Genomic DNA, 21,236 nt, shown 5'->3' with positions numbered 1-21,236 from the left:
GTTTTCCGGCTTACAATTAAACGGACATAACCGCGGCGGAGTTAAAAATCCACGGGAAAACACTTGGTTGTCCTTTCCTCGTTTGCGTTCTCTCGTTAAGACATTGCGGTGCGTTTTGCGCCGCGACGCTGTCTGACCGACTTGACGCAACGACTCGAAGCGGACGGTCTGCGCAACGACCGTGTGACTTAAGGTTCGCAAGTCTGCAGAACTCGAGTTTGCTTCGTCGATCGCAAGTCTGAACGAAGTTTTACAAGCCCTAGGCGAGGAGTGTCGCATTGCGAGCTGCATAATCCTGCGTACGGGAACCTAATGCGGAACCGTTGGTTCCGGCAGAGGAGTCACCGCTGCGTTACACAACACCAGCCGCAGCACCGTCTCGATCGTTCCGTTGCGCTGCGTGCACACTTTATACTTTTGTTCTCGCGAACGATACAATTCTTTAGCGTAATTTTTTCAAAGCATTCAGTGGATCGAAAAATAAATATACGGAGAAAATAGAACATGTTCAACAATGTTTGCAATATGAATAAAATAAAATTTATATTGCTTGTGATATAAAAGACTTTGGAAAGTATGATAACGAGGAGATTTAAAATTCCTTGATGATCATTATGCTTTTAGTTATTGTGTGTCTTGATGTGAATGAATCGATTATTTCTCGTGGAAATGAAGATACATAATTACATATGTATCATTTGAAGAATGTATAGTAATGTTGGTCAGTAGCATTAAATGATCGTAATAATTCACGCGAAGTTTACGGATTCAATTTATCACGCGTGTAACTCACTGGGTAAAAATGTAAAATGACGTTCGTGCTATTCATACGTGGACACGTAGCATGTTACACTTTCGAGATTAAAACTCGCGGGAGTGTACTTACGCATACATGGTCACAGGTGTCAGAGCTATTATCAGGGAGTAACTGTCGAGAATGACTCTTACGTGTACGCGCGGCGTTAGATCTACGTGGGTGTAAAACACTTTTTATTTAGCCACGAGTCACCAGCACAGAAGTGAATTACTGTTTGACTGTTGTACGTCCAGTGATCGATTCTCTTTGTTGAAATATTTGACCCCGTTACATTCAAATCTTTTTCAACTTGATGAATTAGAAAGTGTATCACGATGAAATGAAATTGATTTCTTCGTTTAATCTTCAAATATTTTCCTTTATCAGCGAGCTGAATTTTCATAAACACGTGACTAACGTCATTTTGCTGTATACAGTAAAACTAAGTGCTTTCACGAATCCAGTTTCATATTCACTGAAATGTAAATTAAAATTCTCCTTTCTATAAAATACAGTACAACAATTTTATTATATTCTTGAAAGGTATAAGGTACACTCGAGAATAGTTTGAAAAGTTACAGAGTTTCAATATTGGGCCGAAATCAGATATGAATTGGTGGGTGAAAGGTCAACCTCTGAATTCACGGTTAAACCTGAGGCCAGAGAGGTTTCTCTTTCGAGAACTCGGCCTTACAGCTCTCTCAAAGGACCAGGTCTTTGTCGAGTCGACGTATCCTCCGGTCCCAGGCGCAAGAGATCGACTCACGTTCCAGCCGAAATCCAATCACCAGCTCCGTTCATTTATGTTTGATTCAGCGACGACGGCGAGGGGCTCGATTGTAATTGCAGACATTTCTAACTGCGCGGCGTGTTTGCGAGTCCAATCAGATATTCGCAGTACGTATCAATGTACACATTACATGTAATGCGATTTCAAAACGCGGTCCGCTCTACAAAGATTGATTACGTATTAATCATTGACATTGTCGGCGGCGGCGTCACGCGCTGCATCGTCAATCCGTGTTCCGCATAATTTGCAATTCGGTAAATTGATCGAAAACTCAATTGGGAAATATTGTTCGTAGAAGATCCAACGATAGTCTTCGGTGTTATTGGATCGGTATTAAAGAATTATTTTAATATACTAATATAATTCCAAAAGTTACGCGTACTATGTGCAGTAAATTCTTCGCAACAATCCCACGGAATGAAACTTTCAGACCTTTCATTCGGTTTATTCTCAGCAACCAGATCCTCTAATTATTTCGAGCAGGAAAATTGCAGATGCTGGGACCTTGAATTTCCATTCAGCCGAGATTACCTTCCGGGATATCGCGACAGTGTCAGACGAAGGATTAAGAGTAATTTCATCCTTTCATAGTATTCGATGTATTTTCCAAACACTAGAGCTCCTAATTATTTTGTGCGACATTAGGACGCGATCTGCATATTCATGAGCCAAAAATTTCGGTTCGTTCACCCATCCGCTCGTTGGTAACATAGATTTCCGTTTATTCACGATTTGTTTTCTACCGAGCCATTTAAGGGAGCATGAATCTTTGAAACCTCAACAAGTAGTTAGATGCGTTTCTTAGATATATTTTATAATGCAACTTCTTGATGAAAGCCTAATAAAATAAAAGAGAATTCTCTTTATGCTAAGAAAAAAGTAATTTCAAGAAGATCGTTTCAAGGTTTAATCTAGCCAACAAACTGCTTGAATCATGTCTTCTAGTTAATTCTACAAATATTTATATTAAATATGCTTCGTAATATATTTAAAATATTAGTCTAGTCGTATATTAACTCTTTGAATGCCATTTGTAATTGTTAAAATTCTTTCGAAAATTGCCATGCAAATTGACCGGGAAATACTTAGTTTACGGAAAATGTCTATAACAATTTTACTATTCATAACAATGTGCTAAAACGTTTACAAGGTATAGTAAACATTTTCATCTGTAAGTGGCCCTATTATTTGCTGAAATTTTCAACCTCGCTTGCAGTAACGTTGGCACTCTAAGGCTTAAAACATGTCCATGTTTAAATATTTTTGAAGGAAATTATGTGTCTGTATGTTGTGATGTCACGCTCCCGAGCAATTACAGTTTCTCAGTTGCCAGTCCCTTACGCCGTATCCAGAATTATCTTAGCAGGACCGAGCTATGATCTTTCTGTTTGCGATTTAATCGCGTAGGGCAGCCGTTCGCGTGTGTGTACTTGCATACACACGTCACTGTCTAACGCGAGCACGTGCTAGAACGTGGAAGGATATTCGAGGTGTGCGCGCCATGTTTTTTCTTCTCTGCGGCGGTTCGCGTTTGCACTTTGTCTACCGTTTTGCGGAGATTACGCGCAGCGCTACTTTAATCCGTTGCATTCTTCGTTCGTTTCAGGCAACTCTGCATCGTTTCAAGTCCTCGTGACGTAATTCTCCCAGAACGTTGCACAGAATTTTCTTGTCACGCATTGTGCTCGAATGTTAAACGTTACTGTCGCATTAGCGTGTGTTCATGACTAAACATACAAAAAAGAACGGGCATATAAATGCTGCATAATATATTGTTTATATGTCAGCGTGTCCGCTGTGTCATTAGATATTAGTTACCAGAACAAGTACAATTGGAAAAGGAGTATGTCTACGTGAAACAATAAGTCAAAAATGTAATGTGACATTCTTTCTGCAATTTTTGATTTTTGAAACTTTTATTTGACACGGTTCATAGGTTGTAAATGCATGATTGGTTCAATCTGTATGTTATATAAGACATACTGGAATGTTTTGTATTGTATTGTATTGTTAGCACACAATTGGTCTACTTGTTTCTCGTCCAGGATTTCAAGATAACGGTAAACATATTATCTTCCGCGAAAACAATGCAAACCGCTGGCAGATCGTTACGTTTCTTGATACCCTCCCAGTTACGCAGGAATAGTTTGTAGTGTTTTCGAGGGAATTCGTTCCCGACACCAATGACTCTTCAATCTGACGCGATTTCGAGCGCGCTGGAAACCATCGGACCTTTTTGGATTTGAATTACTGCAGTCCGCATTGAAGGGTTTTGATTCACTGGGGAGTCGAGTGTCTGAAAGCTCGATTACTTCATTCCTCCTCTGTTGTCGGCAGTATTAAGCGTTTTTATTACGGCTACTAGTTATAACACATTGATCTGAAAATGGCTGTCTATCCAAATAATTTTATTCTTCTGAGTACATGTTACACTGTTTTGATTCAATTTAAATCTTCGTATACCATTTATACCTTACAAATTTTAAATTAAAACTCAAGTGAAATTTCAGTGCGCAATTAATTTTGTGTTACTCTGAAATTCAGCATTTTACCAGACATATGTAAATTATCCAAAATATAGGTGGTTAACAATAGGATAAAATTAGTTCGTATATTATCCAGTCATTATACAGTAACCTGGTCTTCCTGCAGACACGTGATCATTAAAGGCCGGTGGCGCAAAGTGTCAAGTCATTCAAATGGCTGTATAGTAGTTTGGTACGGTTCCAGGTATTGTCTTAACATTGTAGCACAATAGTTAAAGCTTACAAGCGTGCATCAGTTTGTACCTAACTTTCATCGCTTTCCGTGTCAGTTAACGACAACGGCAGCCTTCTGGTGAAAAATAGTTACACACGTGACAGTGGCGCGGCCGTTTCAGATCAGTTCCCAGCGTATTCTCAGACAGTTCCAAATTGTCTCTGCGAGTTCAAGTTGGTATAATAATTTACGATTTTCTCAAACGTGTATTGAATTATAACAGTGGTGATTTAAGGCGTTCCGTTAATAATACCCAAACAGTTGTTACGAGGAATAACATTACAATACAGACAGAGGTGTTACTCATGTGAGTAACTGCACTTCTCATGTGCGAATTCCTATTCAAGTCCGTAGCTGGTAAGTCGGTTTGCTTCAAATGACTTTAATCTGAAAATTCAGTAAACGCTCCGATTTTAAACGCGTTAAGAGAAATAGAACAATTTGACTAATTAGGAGCATATTCCCAATACCTACAAATTTACAAGTTCTATCAGGTGTTTATAACGAAATTTGACTCAAATAATTCTCTTATAAATTTCATCCTCAACATATATTACGGACATATAGGGGTGCTATAAATTCATCCTCGTATTTGCTGATCCGTCACACTTATTTATACCTCTCCGATATCTAAAATTTCATAAATTCTACGGAGAAGTTCGGAAGCCCGAGAAATACTTGTAAGCTATCGGCTCTACTGCCAGGCCCGCACGGTCGCTTGCAAGATGAAAAATAATAAACATGGAAGATCTTGAATCGGGAACGAAGGTCCGCGAACCGCGGCCGAGAACTTTTATCAGTCCCGGCCAGCAGGAAAAACACGATCGCTCCGGACGTTTTTCCGACTTCGTTGTCGTCGAAGCGGCATCGGCGTCGACGTCGACGTCGTCTACATCGTCTACATCGTCTACATCTACGTGGTCGTCGTGGTTGTCCTCGCGTCTGATGCAATCGAGCGCAACAGACTCTCGTCGACTCTCTCGCTATTTTTAAACGTAATTGCAACCGGCCGTTTTAATAGGCGAGCGGGTATACAGAGAGAGATGAAGTGCACGGGACAGACAAGAACGGAGGAACGGTGAAAATTTGTCGGCGTGTCTTTTGGGATGTAGCGACGTTAATGAGCGATCCTGAATCGCGGAAATTTTCGTCGACGTGCCAGCCCCTCTGCAAGTGATACGTGCGCTGTAACCGGAAGCGTCGCTCCGAGAACGCTTTTACCATGATCCTTCTAGACGACCCAACAGGGGAACTGGTTTTAAAGTCACTTTCATTGTTTCTACTTCACTGTAACATTGTATATTCCCTGTTCTTGCTTTCTAAGAGAAGGTTTACTTGCCCGCGATATTATGTACTTCCTGTTCATATTTTTTGAGACAAGATCAGAGACACACTATAGTTCCTGAACGAAAGCTGTTCGCGTTCTTTAAAGTAGACGATAAGGAAGTAAACATGAAAAGTAGTCACATTCAGAAGTTCCCGTTGTAACTTAAGCGAGAAAACTTACTAAGGCTCGGAACGTTTACTGTAACTTGGACTAAGTTACTAGCCTCTAATCCTCTTAGAATTACACATAGATAAGTGGTTAAAAGCACGGGACCGAAGACGCGACATTAAGGAGAGCCAGTCGTGATCGCCGTTTAGATAACAGCTAGAGCCGAAGTCAACGAGAGCAAGTGAATAGATCATTCTCAATGAAAATATACTCCACCTATTCCGAGAAACGGCAGAAATAACTCGCACGTGGTTAACGAGCGAACTACTGTATTACATACATCCAAAGATCGCGATAATAAACCGCTGGAATGGAACGAGGTCCGGCTCCCGCCATAGGGTTTCGTCGTTCCGTAGCCACTCTTAAACTAACGCCAATTAGTACGGCGGTGTACTGTGCAGAGTATACTATAAATAGTCCGTTAGGTAGGTCTGGGTTGAGTTGGGTAAGCGTTAAGTTGCGTATTAACGGCCCGCTAACGATGCGTCGCGCAGCGAGGGCTACCACGGTGGGGAACGGAGGGGGTCCGGGTTATCGCGGGACCAGCCAGTCGAATTTTATTTTAATTCAGCGCTGCGCGCCGGTGTGACTATCCGCCGAAGGATATTGAACACGATTCAGAACACACGCGCGCGCACACGTTTACAGGGGGCACCCATAAAACACGCAGTTCATTTGTCACGGGGCCAATTCAATTTTCGGTGTGCATAAAGTGGGATAAATGTCGCGGAGTTCTGTCCCCGGGGTTCTTGGATCGGCGAGACCGGGTTCTGATACCACTGATCGAAGATATTTAAAGATCCCGTGCGCCCGGTATTAATCCGATGGTATTGGAATTGGATAAGGTATCGCCGTTGAATCTTGTTACACAATGTACACGAGGACGGCTAGGGTGGTTGGAGGGATGGTGGGGTGGAGGCACGTCCTCTTCCTGCCGCTGAATGTTCGATCAGCCGGGGCGGATCTTTAATTCAGTTACGTCACGTTATCTAAGAGCGATAACCTTAAAAGTTGAACGGTCGCGAAAGGCTCGACCGCACTTCTTTTCGGACCGACGGTTCCGCCGACGAGGTGAATAAAAAGAGCTAAATGGCAGGCTGTCGGATGGGTGAGGAGGGTACATCACGAGCAGAAGACGGGTTGGCATGGGAAGGGCAGAGGAACAGGGAGTAGGAGGATCGACTGCCGGAGGAGTGGGCGAAAAGGAGAAAGAGGGGCTCGATCGGTCAGCTGACTCGTGCCAGCCCGTCCTTGTCCCTCTTCGGCTCTTCCTCGTTCATCCGAAAGCCGCTAAAGGGGGCCTTAATTACGCAACTAGGTCGAAAGGGGCGTCTAATTTATTTCCAGCGACATAGGTGACTGCTTGCAGGCCTCTTCGCGACAGCCTGCTTGTTAGCGCGGCAGTATTTGTTAACATAAAGGGAGGTCAATGACTCTCGTGTCATCGTTTGGTGGGTTCGCGTTTCCATCGTCACGTTTTTCATCCCACGCCTGTTATTTTCATTTTTCTTCCTCGCGCGCGGCGTTCTGCGAAACCCGTCTAATCACTACAATTAGTTGCCGGATACAGGACGCTCGATCATTACGGGGTTTGTTGCATTCAGTGTATAAACGTTATTTCACCCTTATTTACCGCGTTTTCCTTTATCGTTCGACCATATAATCGCTAATTGTCCTGAATGGCACGGTGTTTTTACCTTGTTATTTATGTTGTACGATATAATTAGGTATTCAAGATAGTCGTGCATGATAGCGACAGGAACATTGCTCCCGAGGGACCGAGGTTTAATCAAATTTGGGACACGCTAATGAACTTGTTTTACCGCTATCAGTCCTTAACGCGCAATGATGACACCACATTTCAGTTTAGATTTACTTGTGCGTCTAAATGTGCAGCGTGGTTTTCGTTGAAAATGTTCTAGGTACCATTTATCTTCTATGTTAACTTTCTTTTGTTTTGATATTTTTAAGTTTACAATACTAATAATAACATGTTATAAAAGAGAAAATAATTCATTTTGACGCAGTTTATTAATACCACACAGAATTTGACATTCGATAATGAAGTTTTCAGTGATACGCAAGTTTGCCTATTTCTATTCTACACCAAATATGCATCGAGTGTTTCGCTATGCTACTGACACGCGAGGGTATTTTTAGTGGAACTCGAATAATGCACAAAATGTGAATTAAACAGGATATGCATACCGTGCACTTATATACGCAGTTAATATTTTATGTATCTCGTTTATGAAGCACATATTTCATTCAAAGTGTCACAATAAAACTGGGGCTAATGATAGCTTTTTAAATAATTAATCGATCATATTTTGTCTCCGTGCCAAACAAGAAAATATGGAATGTTTAACGGAACTTAAAAATGTTCATTCCCATTTTGAATGAATAACAGCTTTAATGGAAGATATTAATTCCTATTTTGTTTGCTGCGTAACAAATTATTCTAAGAACATGTAAATTTTCTTGTTCTGTTTGGCAGACTCACATTTCCTATCCGCTAACTGCATAAAGTTTCCCGATGCAGTTATGTATAGCGAGTTACTCTCATCCACTTTTCTTCAACTTCTGAACAAATAACAAATGTTCTTAGTTTCCGGAATTGCTTCCCCGTTACTTCCGAAAACATCACACACTTTCGGACTTCCGTGGACGCGTGCGCGTTCCATTTGCCCATTCCGATTAAAATACGAATATTATCGACAGTATCGTTCACCCGCCTCGTCGCTTGTCACGCTCGCGTTTCGTGCCATTGAACAAACATCAACGGAGCCACCGATATCATTCTAACTTCTACTTTAATCTACCGCCGGTGTCAGTTTGAATATCCGTCGCCGGTTACGTTCGAGTTATCGATTCACGGGATCCTCGGAGAAAAACGTTTGACCCCACCGACATAGAACAATTTTGCAATTTAAATGGTCAGAATAGTCAGAACTACGATGCCATTAATTTCGGCTTTATTGCGGCTTGATGTTGGATACGCGAAAAAAGGAGGAAACCAAATGACGTTTATTATTTTCTACTTTACGGAGAAAGCAATTTTCCGTTTCACTTAAAACGTAATTTTCTTTCCTTCGCACAAGGTGATCGAAGAGAAACAAACTTTTGAAAATTATTTGGGTCACTCTCGCGTCCGCGATCACGGATTTCCATAAAAATCGTTTTCGAGTTCTTTTATTCCACCATAAAGATATTTGAAACTCGATTGTCAGCTCAAAGCTTGGAGCTTTCCATTGATGTTCGCGAAGAGTTTTAGCGTTTAGCGTGAAGAACAGAATTATATCAATACCCGGAAGCCATGAATAATTAAAGAAAAGTCCTCCTCAGCATCTCGAAATCCTCTGGAAATGTTGTATTCATTGAACTGTACCACTTATCGAAACAAAAAAGATCATTATTTTATATCGCCCGACTAAATTACAGTCTAATTACATCATCCCCCGAGTGACGTTCGAAAGTGTCCGCTTCGTCTGTAACATCGGTCGGGTCGCATTAATCTCGTTCGCCGGACGGCAAATACGGAACGTGTATATAATTTCCGGTAATTCGCCCCCTGTTGCTCGTGAAAACCGCATTTACGTTAATTACGAAATCCTCAATGCGCGCACAAGTGTCGCGTTTGCATAAAGACCATTGAAACGTCTCAAGCCCTTCAATCTCATTCCGCGCGAGCCCGCCGTGCGCGTTTCCCGGCTCTTACCTTTAATTTCGAGTTCCTAGGAAATAACTTCTCCGCGCCGACCCAGATCCGTAAATTTTCAGATTTCGCGAAGACACGTTTCAGCGTTTCTGCGTGTCGCCGCGTATCTTGCCCGTGCCGCGGTGCGCCGATGGAAACCGCGGTGTTCTGAATATGTATGCGGCGAGTCAGTCGTTCGCACGGCTGACGAACACACTTATCCGCGCACATCTCATTCCGGCGTGACCGCGGGTCCCGAACAAGGCCCGTCGTTGTGCCAATGTGAAATGCACGCTTGCTCAAGAAATCTCGTAAAGCAACGAGCGCGGCGGGACCGCCTTATCGGCAGGGCCGTTGTCACGATACACTTGCATCGTTGTCCTCCTTCTTATCCTTCGTACCTTGTATGTAACTGATAACGCCGACCTCGGGTGCAGACAGAAAACGTTTTGTTGAATACCGGAAGTATTTCGTCCGTGTCACGCGAACTGGTGGAGCGAAGAAAAATGATTCTGGATCTCGAAGTTTCGTTTTAGTTATATCACCCTTGAGATTTGATGAATTAAGTTATAGTTTATAACGTTCATCAGGATATATTATTCGATAATACTTGGAAGTAGAGTGGAATGATCAAAAGAGGTCATGTGAACATGAGTCGAGGAACTTTTCCTTTTCGAAGTGTAAACGGTTTTTGCTGGGTTGTGTAGTAAAAGACGTGTATGAATTGAAATTAGATTATGTTGTAAACTGGTATTAATTAGCATTGCAAGTGTTGCAGCGACTACTTTTTTGTTACAAATAGTATCACTGCGAATGTATAGTGTTCTACAATTTTTTCTTTTAGCGCACGTAAAGTATTAGTGGATTTCTCATGTTGAGTAGATGATCGAGGCTGTGTCACGGTCTTGACCTATATTACTATCGGTAGTGATTTCTGTGTTTGCAATTAATGTGAGTACTTTTCTTACGTTTCCGTTGTAAATTATTTCTTAATTTCCCGTTCATGATGATTATGAACGAATTAATGAGTACGCGGAATGTTGATTGAATATAGGAATCAAAATAATTACAAGATCGCACCATGAAACAATTTCACTCCAATAACGTAGTAGTAGAAACGTGACGATGAATGTACTTTTAATTATGTAGTTACGTCGAATAACGCATAAATACGTATGTATATGATAAAACCAGTTTCATAATGTATTAATAAAAATCAAAGACCTTAAGACCAGACTTACGTGCTCCATAATGTAAATGAGCGTGATTTTCACTACTAAAAAGTGTAGTTTCTTGAAAGTTCATATAAAACTAAATCTTCAATTATACATTACTACCAAAGCTACAACTGGCTTAATCCATCAAATTAAAAGCCGCTTCTAATGATTTTCCTCCAAAAATTTACACAAAAATTCTTGTATTATTCACATGGCTTGTCCACTTGAGAAGCTAAATTTCCAAACTTCCATCGACGTGTTTACATTCTATGGAGTATTAACTCCAACTGTTGTAGAACAATTCCACACCCGTGAGTCGTTCTCGCAAGGAGAAAAGTTTTCAGAATTAATAGGAACACTAAGCGAGAAGGAAATTGAATGAGCAGCAATAGAGAAAAAGGCTTACACGAGCGTAAATGTTTACGTTACGTGTCGCTCGATAACGGTCGTTATCGGTCGTCTTTGAACCGCGACGCAACGAAGCGAGTCGTGCGCCGGATGTAATTTTACTTATGCCAGAATAAGAAGGAAGTGACTGCGGCAGAAGGTGTGCGAGGCGGATTTCAAGAGATCGAACTAAAATAGACTTTCGCCTCGGTGCGCCGGCGACTCCGGGAGATCCCTCCGCTCCGAGAATCGACTCGCGCGCGCTTCGATCTGTGATATTCGCGGCACAAACATTCATCATTGCTAACTAGCCTACTTCTGGCTAAACTTCCACTACATAGATATTTAATAAGATTTCTTTGTCTCAATTAAGCTACAAAAGATGAGAAAGCCTCTTTTCTTCCTTCATGTGAATATAAATATTTTAATACATCCTCGCATACGTTGATAAAAATCTTATAAATCTAATGTATTTACAATTTTAAGACGTTCTTCCGGGATGAAATTATATACGGTTTCCTTTTAGAAATTTTTCTACACTGTGTACAATGATGTTTAATGTGACCTTTTACTTTTTTCTCATTACAAATCGAAACAGAGAAAACACAGCCACGAAAACATTTGTAGTGTCCTTATTTGATTGTGCTTACTCATTATAATGAAGTGAAAGTATTGAAGTTCCAGACCTTTTATGGCGCTACCGAACTACCAGGTCTTCAGGGAAGAGGAATTCGCAATAAGTAAGAGAGACAGACGAAAAACAAGCAAACTCTTGCACAGATACGAAGTGCAGTTTTCCTCAGTCTTTCGTTATGTGGCTTGCATTACTCCAGAACGTCTCGATTGAGTTGCGTGACTTTACGGAGAGAAATTTTCATTAGAAAACTTATGAGTAAAAGTTAGGCAGATTTCTGTTTTAAGAGATGTATCATCAAAACTAGAATAGTCTAATCATAAAACAATAAAACTTTTGATGACTTTGCATTGAATATTTAATACTTTTCGAGACGATATATTGAAAATAATTTCTGGAAAACCTATTCGTAAGCCAAAAAATACCGTAGCAACGATCGAATATTCTATGAGAGTATTAAACTCTCCAACAAAAGAACACTCCAGTTCCGATTTGTCAAATCAACGCGGTCTCCCGAGTATCGTCTTTGCATAGCAGTGAAAGCAGCAAACTGGCTGCGCGATTCATCGCGGCATTTTTCCCGTATCGGTAGCGGGGGTCCCGGCCGATTCGATGGGGTCTCTCAGCGGGCCGCGATTCAGCCCGAGAAAAGTAATGTCGATTAATTTTAACGTCAGTCGAGTTACCGCCTCCGTTCCACCCCGGCGTTTCACGGACGCCCACGCGCGAGATCGGTCCGTTCGATGTTGCATCGTGCGCGTACCCGTGACTCCAAAAAGAGTAGAGAAAGCGATGATGCTTTGGGCCGAAACGGCGAACAGGGAAAAGAGAAAAAGAAAAGAAAAGAAGGGAAGGGGAGGAAGATGAAGAAGAAGGCAGCTGTGGTATCATGTGAACTGTATCGAAGAAGGTGGTAGCAAGTACTATGCGCTTCTCACGTCCTGACTGAATCCTAAAAGCTGGAAAGTCGCAGAAGCATATTTCTGACGAAATATTAACAATATTATTTACATCTTACATAAAGAAACATCTTGCATAAATTATGGGACAGAGTTGTTTTATTTCTATGTTTCATGTGTTAAGGTCTTATTCAACATTTTATAACTTTGTTGCGTTCAATCAAATGGCGACTGAGAGTCGCCTTTCGAGTGCAAAGGGTTAAAAAGTCGCCATCGCGCAAAAACGGTATCTGATGCCAATGTTCCTACCTCTCACTTCGTTGCATTCTGTTTTGTTTGCGTCCTTTGTTGCACGACTTGGCCAGTAACAAGGACATACCGAACTGAGGCGTCGCTGTTGCCATAGCTACCGGGCCGAGCGCTGCGAGTGGAGGTTCCCCCTTGCCCCTGTGCAGCTTTAGCTTTCGGGGTTGATTCACGATGTGAGAGGCACGTAGTCTTCATTTAGCAGTAGAGTAGATAGCTGCGTGTTAGAAGGATTTCTTGTGTTCTATCGGCCCACCATATTATACGTCTCAGACAAGAATTTTTGTTTATAGTTTGATTGGTTACTTGTAATCGTATTAAAGAATAGCGCATCAGTATCGCAAATGTGACGCGACAGATGGAAAACTAACCGATTAGAATCGCATTCCTTTCACTAGCATTATTGATTGAGGCTCATAATACTTCCCAACAATGTTTCAGCTATATTCCTCGCTCCTTCTTTATTTCTGAGTTTTTTCTCACCGTTCACCCACCCCTCTCGATCGCACGGAATATCCGGGCGTCCCTCTCGCACCTCTCCACGCTCGAATTCATTCAATGTTTCCAATTAAGGGGGGTTCGTCCACTTTGCGCCGGCAGTGAGGTGTGACTCCGCGGCGCGCGCGATGCGAACGGCGTTCTCGCACGTTCTAGAACTGCATTCGACCGAAACGCTTATTATTAAAGCGAACGCGCGGGCGCATTTTCCACCCGGCATTATTCGGGATCGAGGGAAATTTCGAAGGTCCCGACCGTGGTTGCTTTCGCCGCGGCGCTGAGCCGAGCCCTGCCGCGTTGTGCCGCGTCGGTCGACGTCGCAATCGCGAAATGGATTCTCCGCTCGAGAGGTTCAGCCGTGATGGCGGCCCCGTTATTACGTTGTTGCGTCCCGGCGATGCATTAGAGGCAGATGAAACTCGGATCTGATAACCGGGCATTTGCATACAAAACTGTGCTCTGTCAGCGATACTCGAATAACTTCATTGCGATGCCGTGGGTAGGATGGCTTTCTGTTTCGAGATTTACACCCCAGAATCCGGAAATTTTCGATCGTAATTACGCGCCGCCCAGGTGAAATCGGATTACCAAGATTTTGCTTTATTGCGAGCAGTTATTTAATCTTATATTGTCGTGAATTTTTTCTTCGCGTAAGGCAAACTAAATTACCACTTTGATCGTTGACTCGTAGATGGAATTATTGTACTAACGTTTCGTTGGTATCGTAGGAATAAATTAATGTATAGAAGATATGATACATGATTAAATGAAAGTGTAAAATGTCCTTTATGTTAAAATTAGTTTTGTCCTAATTTCTGTACAATTTCTTGGTACTTCTGTTGTGCGAGGCCTTAAAATATTTATAAGTTGCGGAAAATGTGTTTAACGTACTTAGCGGATAAAACGACCTGATGTAATGTATATGCTTTGTAGTTAAATAGATAACATGATGCAAGATAGTTAGAACATGTAAATAAATCGCAATCCAGGGATGTAATGTTTATATAGATATTTGAAGAATGAGACCAAATAAATCATCAAGAGACACTGTACTATGCTATATTTTATTTCCTTCTTTCTGTCTTTAGATCATAAATATTTTATGTAATCAAATATAATTTGACGGTAGTATATTTGCATATAATAGTTCATTTTGATGGAAAATATTGAGAATGTTTTTAACACTAGTTTTACCGGGCGAGTCATTTTGACCCGTTTCGAACTTCGAGAGGGAAATTACAAAAATCGTTCACATTTATTTTCTACCACTTGCACTGACTTGTATCGATACATCTCGTAGTTTCATTTATAAGATCATTGTGTATAATTATGATGTTTTTTAAATTGTTTTTTAAAGAAAATGTGTGATTTTGTTCACGAATCAAATTAACCCATGTTGGTAGAAATAGGTACATAAAAATGTCTGTAAATCTAGTGTTAATTGTAATGAAACCTCAGAAGTAGAAACATAATGATTTATTGTATGAAAGTTTCCGGTGATGTTACAATGAAAACCAATAAACATTTCATTCTTATGCCGTAAAGTAATGTTCAAAGGTTTATTATTGATAATAACAAATGCACAATGCACGAGCACGTCTCACTCATTCATCAAACATACATAGTCTTCTGGAACTTTCTCCAGTGCATATGTAACTACCTATTTCAAATTCTTAACGTGATTTTCTGAAACAAATTCAGGTAATGTATTGTAACCACATAATTCATGTTTAATTGGAGACTGCAAGGAGACCTTTACCATCGGTAATAGACATTTTTACTTACTAGGTTTTGCGATACAGTGCTAGAGACGAAACGTAAACAGTTCAAACTATCTGTTTCGCGCCGCTATACCACGTGGCTATATACTAAGTTTGAATGCTGTGTGCGCAAGGAAGAAGCCGTTACATATTTTCAATTAAGCGGAAAAGTAGCCATTATGGTTGTGCAACGGGAGTTTCGAACTCGTCCGGGGAAACCTTAGAAGAAATTTGAAACAAGTGGTAGTTTGTGTAAAGATAAAAGTCCCGGAAGACCGCGCGCGTCTGATGAACGAGTGGAACGTGTTCGTCGTGTACTTCAAGTATTCTGAGGGAAGAATTAGACTGCTGTACGAGTACACGTCGTGAAAATAGGGTGAATGCATTCAACGTACGTAAGTTGCTACAACGGAACTTCAGGAACATTCCTGCGAACCACTTCACGGTACATCTGAATGTTTTAAATAATTTTATTTTTTATAAGATATTGATACTGCTTAGTTTTTCTTATAATAACTACATATTATTCCTAATTTGGGAATTCCTTGTTCAGCAATTATAAATGTCAAGTGAGTGTTGAGAGTGTACTTAGTTTGAATAACCTTTCGATGATTCATCGTTTTACAGTTTACGTCCTCGTCAGTTGTAATAAATGTTACAATTTCAATAAAAATTGAAGATACTCGATCGACAGATGGTTTGGGGACGCGCGATCGAAATTTGTGGCTTTCGACATTTAACTATCCTTCTCTCTTTCTCCCCCTTCATCTGTTTCTCTCTGCCACTGTAACTAGATAACAGAAAATTTTTTCACCGTACAGTAAAACTAAATCTGTTTTTAAATCCCGCGTTACGGACTCTGTTATTAAAGAGATACTGTTGGATTGTGAACACTGTTCGGAATATTTCAGAATTTTTCAGTTAAATTCTCTGGAACAACGGAACTGTATTGGATTACGTATTGGAAACGTAATAACTGTAGTACCAATATATTTCCCACTTGAATATAAATGTTACCTGTGTATCCAGCTTTATTAGAATTTTCATTTTACTAAACTCTGATTAGTAGTAGTTGATAGTGAATCATAAACATTCGCCGTCTAATTATAATAGTATTAATAACACCATTTGAATCTATCAAGAAAAAAGAAGAAATCGTCGTCATCGAATAAAAAAAAGTAATTTACACTACATACATAAATTAATGGTCTGTTCTTGCGATAAGTATTCTCAAAGCAAAGTTACTGTTCAAGAGTACGAAATAGATTAATGCAAATGTGCATTTGCAATGATTACAAATTTTGTTATACATTCTTTTTTTACTCTATTTTATTCATTAACTGATCTATTAAGTAATAGTCTTACGAAACAACGATTTATCAATTATTTCTGCAGTTTAGTTTCACATACCTTTTGCAGTTCAATATTTTCTCTGGCAGCGTTAAAGCTATAGTTTTTCTACTCTCACAATTAGTTAATCAACTTCTTCATTCTATTCGATGCCGTTCTTTTATTAAATCAGCCCGCCAGAATCTGCAGCTCGCAGCAGCTCTACATAACACAAATTTTACCGGATAGTTGCTACCGAACGTCTGCACCGTGGCTTCGTTGTAAAAGATTAGAGACTCTTGTACGCGCTGCCTCTGGGAGGTCACTGCCATGAATGGCAAGGGACGAGAGGAGCTACTGTGTCGTCAACACTGATTCTAATTTAGATAGTCACGGTTAACCACGTACTGACAATAGGTCGTTTCGGATCATCCCGATAAGGTTACGAGCGCCGTTCCGTTCCGGACATGAATACGTACCGATCTTTGGGAAGGCGTTCGATTTCTGGTACCGCACGTTATCTAGACTTGTAAATCATTTTTACAAATTATACAGTTGCCATCGTCCATAAGATAGTACAGTTTTAATCGAAGTGTATTGAGAAAGTAACTGCATAGAAGAAAAGAAGGGACGAAAATTCTCTTCTTATGCAAAGTTGCTAGAGGCTTAAACTTAACCTTTGAAATTTTTACTTTTTCTTGCAGAATATCAAAGAAACTAAAATAGGTACATACGATATTAAACAGTTATGGATTAATTTTTTCTGTTCTCAGAGACGTCTTTTAAGGTTTACCTTAATTTAGGGTCACTCTGTATGCGTATGTAAATGCAGAAATGATGGATGCTCTTTTTATGCGTGACCATTCAACGATGCATGGTAACGTGAGATACAAATCATTTTACTATTTATGCAACTGGATACATAGAAACTGCAGGATGGAGTCTTTTAATCTTGCAGAATGCATTATCGGGTAATTAACTTTCTCCGTAGGTATGCTTACGAAACCTCTCAGTCTCTGCACTTTACAACCCGAAACAATACATAAATAAATAAAACATTTATGAAATATTTCTAAACTTAAACCCGTTAGAATTTAAAGTTCCTCTTGCCGTTTTCAAGCTCAGTTTCGTTCAAGTTAATTCCCAAATTCAAATCATACGAACATTCCTATTCCGATTCCTAGCAATCAAATATTCTATTAGACCCGACCTACTCCAATGGTCGATGGTATTAAAGCGTCCCACTTTGAGAACCTCTAATACCCAACAACCGACTCGCCCCCCCCCCCCTCTAATAACAGATCCGCGGAAGAAGTTAATATTGCAAGAGCCGCGATCGAGGAACGATTCGGCCGATCGAATGGATACCGCGCCGCGGCAAAAATTTATTCTCCGCGTTATTTGCCCGCTTTTCCACTTCCCACTACCAGTCCTAGCTGCGTTCACCCCCCACAACCCGATCCGTTCGATCCCGATTCTTTCTTTACCGGCTATTACCGTTGCCTCTGCCGTGCACGTACGAGGAATAAATCAACAGCGTATCGAGCAAGGCGTCTATTTCGCTTGGGCATGCTGCTCCGCGGTGTATGAAATCATGGCGCACGTATTAGTCGTTACCAGCCAGCCGATCAGTGGGTCACATTTCCGCGGTGATGCCACCACTATCGGTTAGGTCGGACCCTGGATGGATATTATAATGATTCAGCTAGGAGCGCGGGTTGCGTTGGCACGCGGAAGATAGAACGCGCACACAAAGCCGCTGATAAACCACCCCGCGTGCGTTTGTGTGACGAGCCAGTTAGTCGAACAACGGTTACTTCTTAATGGACTCACCGCGCTCGTCTATTATCTAGCCCAACATGTGTTTTCATCGCGCGCGCGTACGCCATGTGTATCTAGAGGATGAAGTATTTAGGGGTAATATTTTATTTAAAATATACGTGTAGCCTTTCATACTTTAAACGATGTTTGACATTCTTATTCAGTTCTGTATAGAGATCAGTTTCTCCGAATTCTTTGATGAGATTCAGTTGTCTTCATACGCGAATCGCTTAGCCACCGGACTGGATAGCTTTGCAATCACGTTTCCCAGTGACTGTTGATCAAACCAACTGAAATTTTGTTCGATACAATTAGCATGAAACATTTAGAAATCGTCTGCAACTTTGCGATGATTCTCCAGGTCGCTGTATCTTCTTCAGCTAGTGTACGTTTGCTCTAGAACAAACGAGACGCATTGCGAGCCGTCAGTTTAGGTTTGCGGCGAAGTAAAAGAAACTTTCCTCTTTTTCCGGAAAGGGGTTCGTTTTAGGTGCAGCACGCCTCTAACCGGCCGCGCGAGGACGAACCAGTTTCGCTGTACGTCGAAGTAATCGAGAAGTTCGGTTGATAAATTGCGCGAAATACCAAACTCGGTATATATCTTGATCGGAAATACAAGTGGATAAAGAGAAGCTGCCCACTCGCGATACATGAAGTCGTTACCTAACCCGCTTAAAAGGAAGCGTTGATTTTGATTGCTTCGGATCCGCTAATAAATCAGCGGATGTCCGTCCGGGTTTACTTTCCGCGAAGGAGTAATGATAACGCTGTACACTTGCCGGTCGAAGTTTATAGAAATCATTGCCTCCTAAATCCGTCAGCGTCACGAACGGAACTGCGCGGACGTGCAGAAGCGAGTACCAGAAAGAAGATGGAGGGGCGAGGTTTCTGCGAAACGTTGCTGCCGATTTAACTGCTATCTCAGCCGCTCCCGGTGTCTGTCTCCGAAAGGAGAATTACCTCCATTTCTGGCGAAAGAACTTATCTGTCGTGAACGAGGAGGATCTCTTGAAGCTTGCCTCGCCGCGGCGAACGGAGGGAAGCACCTATCAATCGCTATCGTTACCGCGGCGGAAGGTGAACCGTGCCTCGTTATCACGCTGCAGGGATTCGACCTATCTTGCGCGTCGACCCACTCACCTTGAAGCGGTGCATCTCCCTCGCGCTCGCGCGCAGGACGGGGAGTTCGACGAACCTGTGCACCGTCGCGTGAACTTCCCGGCAGCGGGACTTGATAGACTGGAATATATGTGTCGGGCCAATCGAGTGTCACTCCGGGTCGGCGAAAGCAGCGAAATTGAGAGCTGAAAGTTTGATACGCCGCAGAAAAGTTCGCTCGCGACGAGGAAAACGTCCCGGCGGATGTGGACGCCGCCAAATGTCGCCCGACGCGCTCCCGTACGCAACGAGGAACCGGAATTTTAATAAAGCCGCGCGCCTTTCGACCCGTCCGAATCGCCGCCGGTACACCGGGCGCGCCTTTTCATAAATGTCACGGGCTGAGCATTATAATTCGCGCGGGATCCGCGCTTTTTAATCTCGGCGGACACTTTTGCCGCGCGCCTGCGCCCACAGCTTTCGATGCGGTATTCCGTTATTGCACGGTGTCGGCGAGACGTTCCGATCGTAACGCAGACCGTGGCAGCATGTGCGTTTAATTTTGAGGTGGAACGGGAATTCTGGACCGAGGTCGGCTCGCACTGATTTTAATCGTTGCGCGAGAACCGCGCGATGCTAATTAGATTTAGTGGAACGCGTAATGTGGCCGAGTTAATCCGCGTTTACACGATGGATTCTTTTCGTTTAGTACGCGATTATCGATTCGTTGTCCGCTATAATGATTTAGATTTGAATGGAACGAGTAGGTAGGAGTAAAGACTGTGGAGAAAGGATTGAGGTGTGCAAGTATGAACGTGGAAACGATCTTGAGGATAGTTTATCCGTGAGGAATAAGGTGGTAGAATTTGTAGCAGTAGTAACAAAAAGAATTTCAATGTCCAAAATTCCAGAAGGAGTGTTACAAGTCGTTTGCAGAAGACCGAGAGTCGCGCCAAGGGTTTAGTGAACATTACGGTCTAAAAGATAAGCTGATCACGGTGAATCTAGCCAAGATTGTGATTTTGGATTGCAATTTGAGTAGCGAAATGTTTTGCCAGCGACTGTACCGGAAGAAGTCCCGTGGCAAAAAGATCTACAGGGTCTTGGCTGGCTGTGGGCCTCGAGGGACCGGAGGGTGTTTAGTCGCCAGAGAGACAAAGGGAAATAAGACGAAGAGCCTAAGAAGGAAGGCCAAAAGAAGGGGAAAAAAGACAATAAGAAGATGAGAAGCTCTGCAGCTAGAAAGCGTTGTAGAAGTCGAGGGATAGGGGGAAGGCGGTGTTGTGGAATCACGACCAAGAGAAAGAGAAAAGTTAAAGTCAGAAGAGAGGGAAAGAAAGGAATGATGCGAGGGAAAGAGAGATTTGTTTCAAGAGTGCAACTCTAACAACCTTTTGTACTGGTACCTTCAGCTTTCTGGCGCTGGCGACGTTCCTTATCCATTCTCAAGATACTCTATGAGACCGATACGAAGCGCAGCCTAATTTGTTCTATGCCAGAAACGGGAATTGTTATTGTCTTCGATAGACTATAATATTCACGATAAAAGTTAGAAAACTGCATGGTGTTTCATAATACATAATTCCATAATCTAAGAATAACTATTTATTTGAAGTCAAAATTACTACAAACTCTAAATAACACGATAGAAGTTGCTTGAATGTAGAGTGTTCCCGTTAGCCTAGAATCTCGGGATATTCAAAGGATATCTCGGATACTATAGTCGTACGTGTGTATGTTGGGAATGTG

The 21,236-nt window shown here is 41.7% G+C and overlaps 1 protein-coding gene and 1 long non-coding RNA gene across 4 annotated transcripts in view; one reads left to right on the top strand and one right to left on the bottom strand.

The window, feature by feature from the left end:
• Rbp6 (RNA-binding protein 6) overlaps window positions 1-21,236 on the top strand; it is an 824,356-nt gene that overhangs the window by 9,145 nt on the left and 793,975 nt on the right. The gene's annotated exons all lie outside the window — the stretch shown is intronic.
• On the bottom strand, window positions 14,809-16,989 carry LOC116431676 (uncharacterized). Its single transcript, XR_004235985.2, has 3 exons — window positions 16,650-16,989; window positions 16,257-16,373; window positions 14,809-16,029 (listed from the first exon to the last, which is right to left on the bottom strand). It is a non-coding gene; the product is annotated as an uncharacterized LOC116431676 (long non-coding RNA).

This window comes from Nomia melanderi, chromosome 6 (genome assembly GCF_051020985.1).
Source record: "Nomia melanderi isolate GNS246 chromosome 6, iyNomMela1, whole genome shotgun sequence".
NCBI classification, from domain to species: Eukaryota; Metazoa; Arthropoda; class Insecta; order Hymenoptera; family Halictidae; genus Nomia; species Nomia melanderi.
The sequence above is the reverse complement of the archived record's forward strand: the minus strand, read 5'-3'. Positions and strand labels throughout refer to the sequence as shown.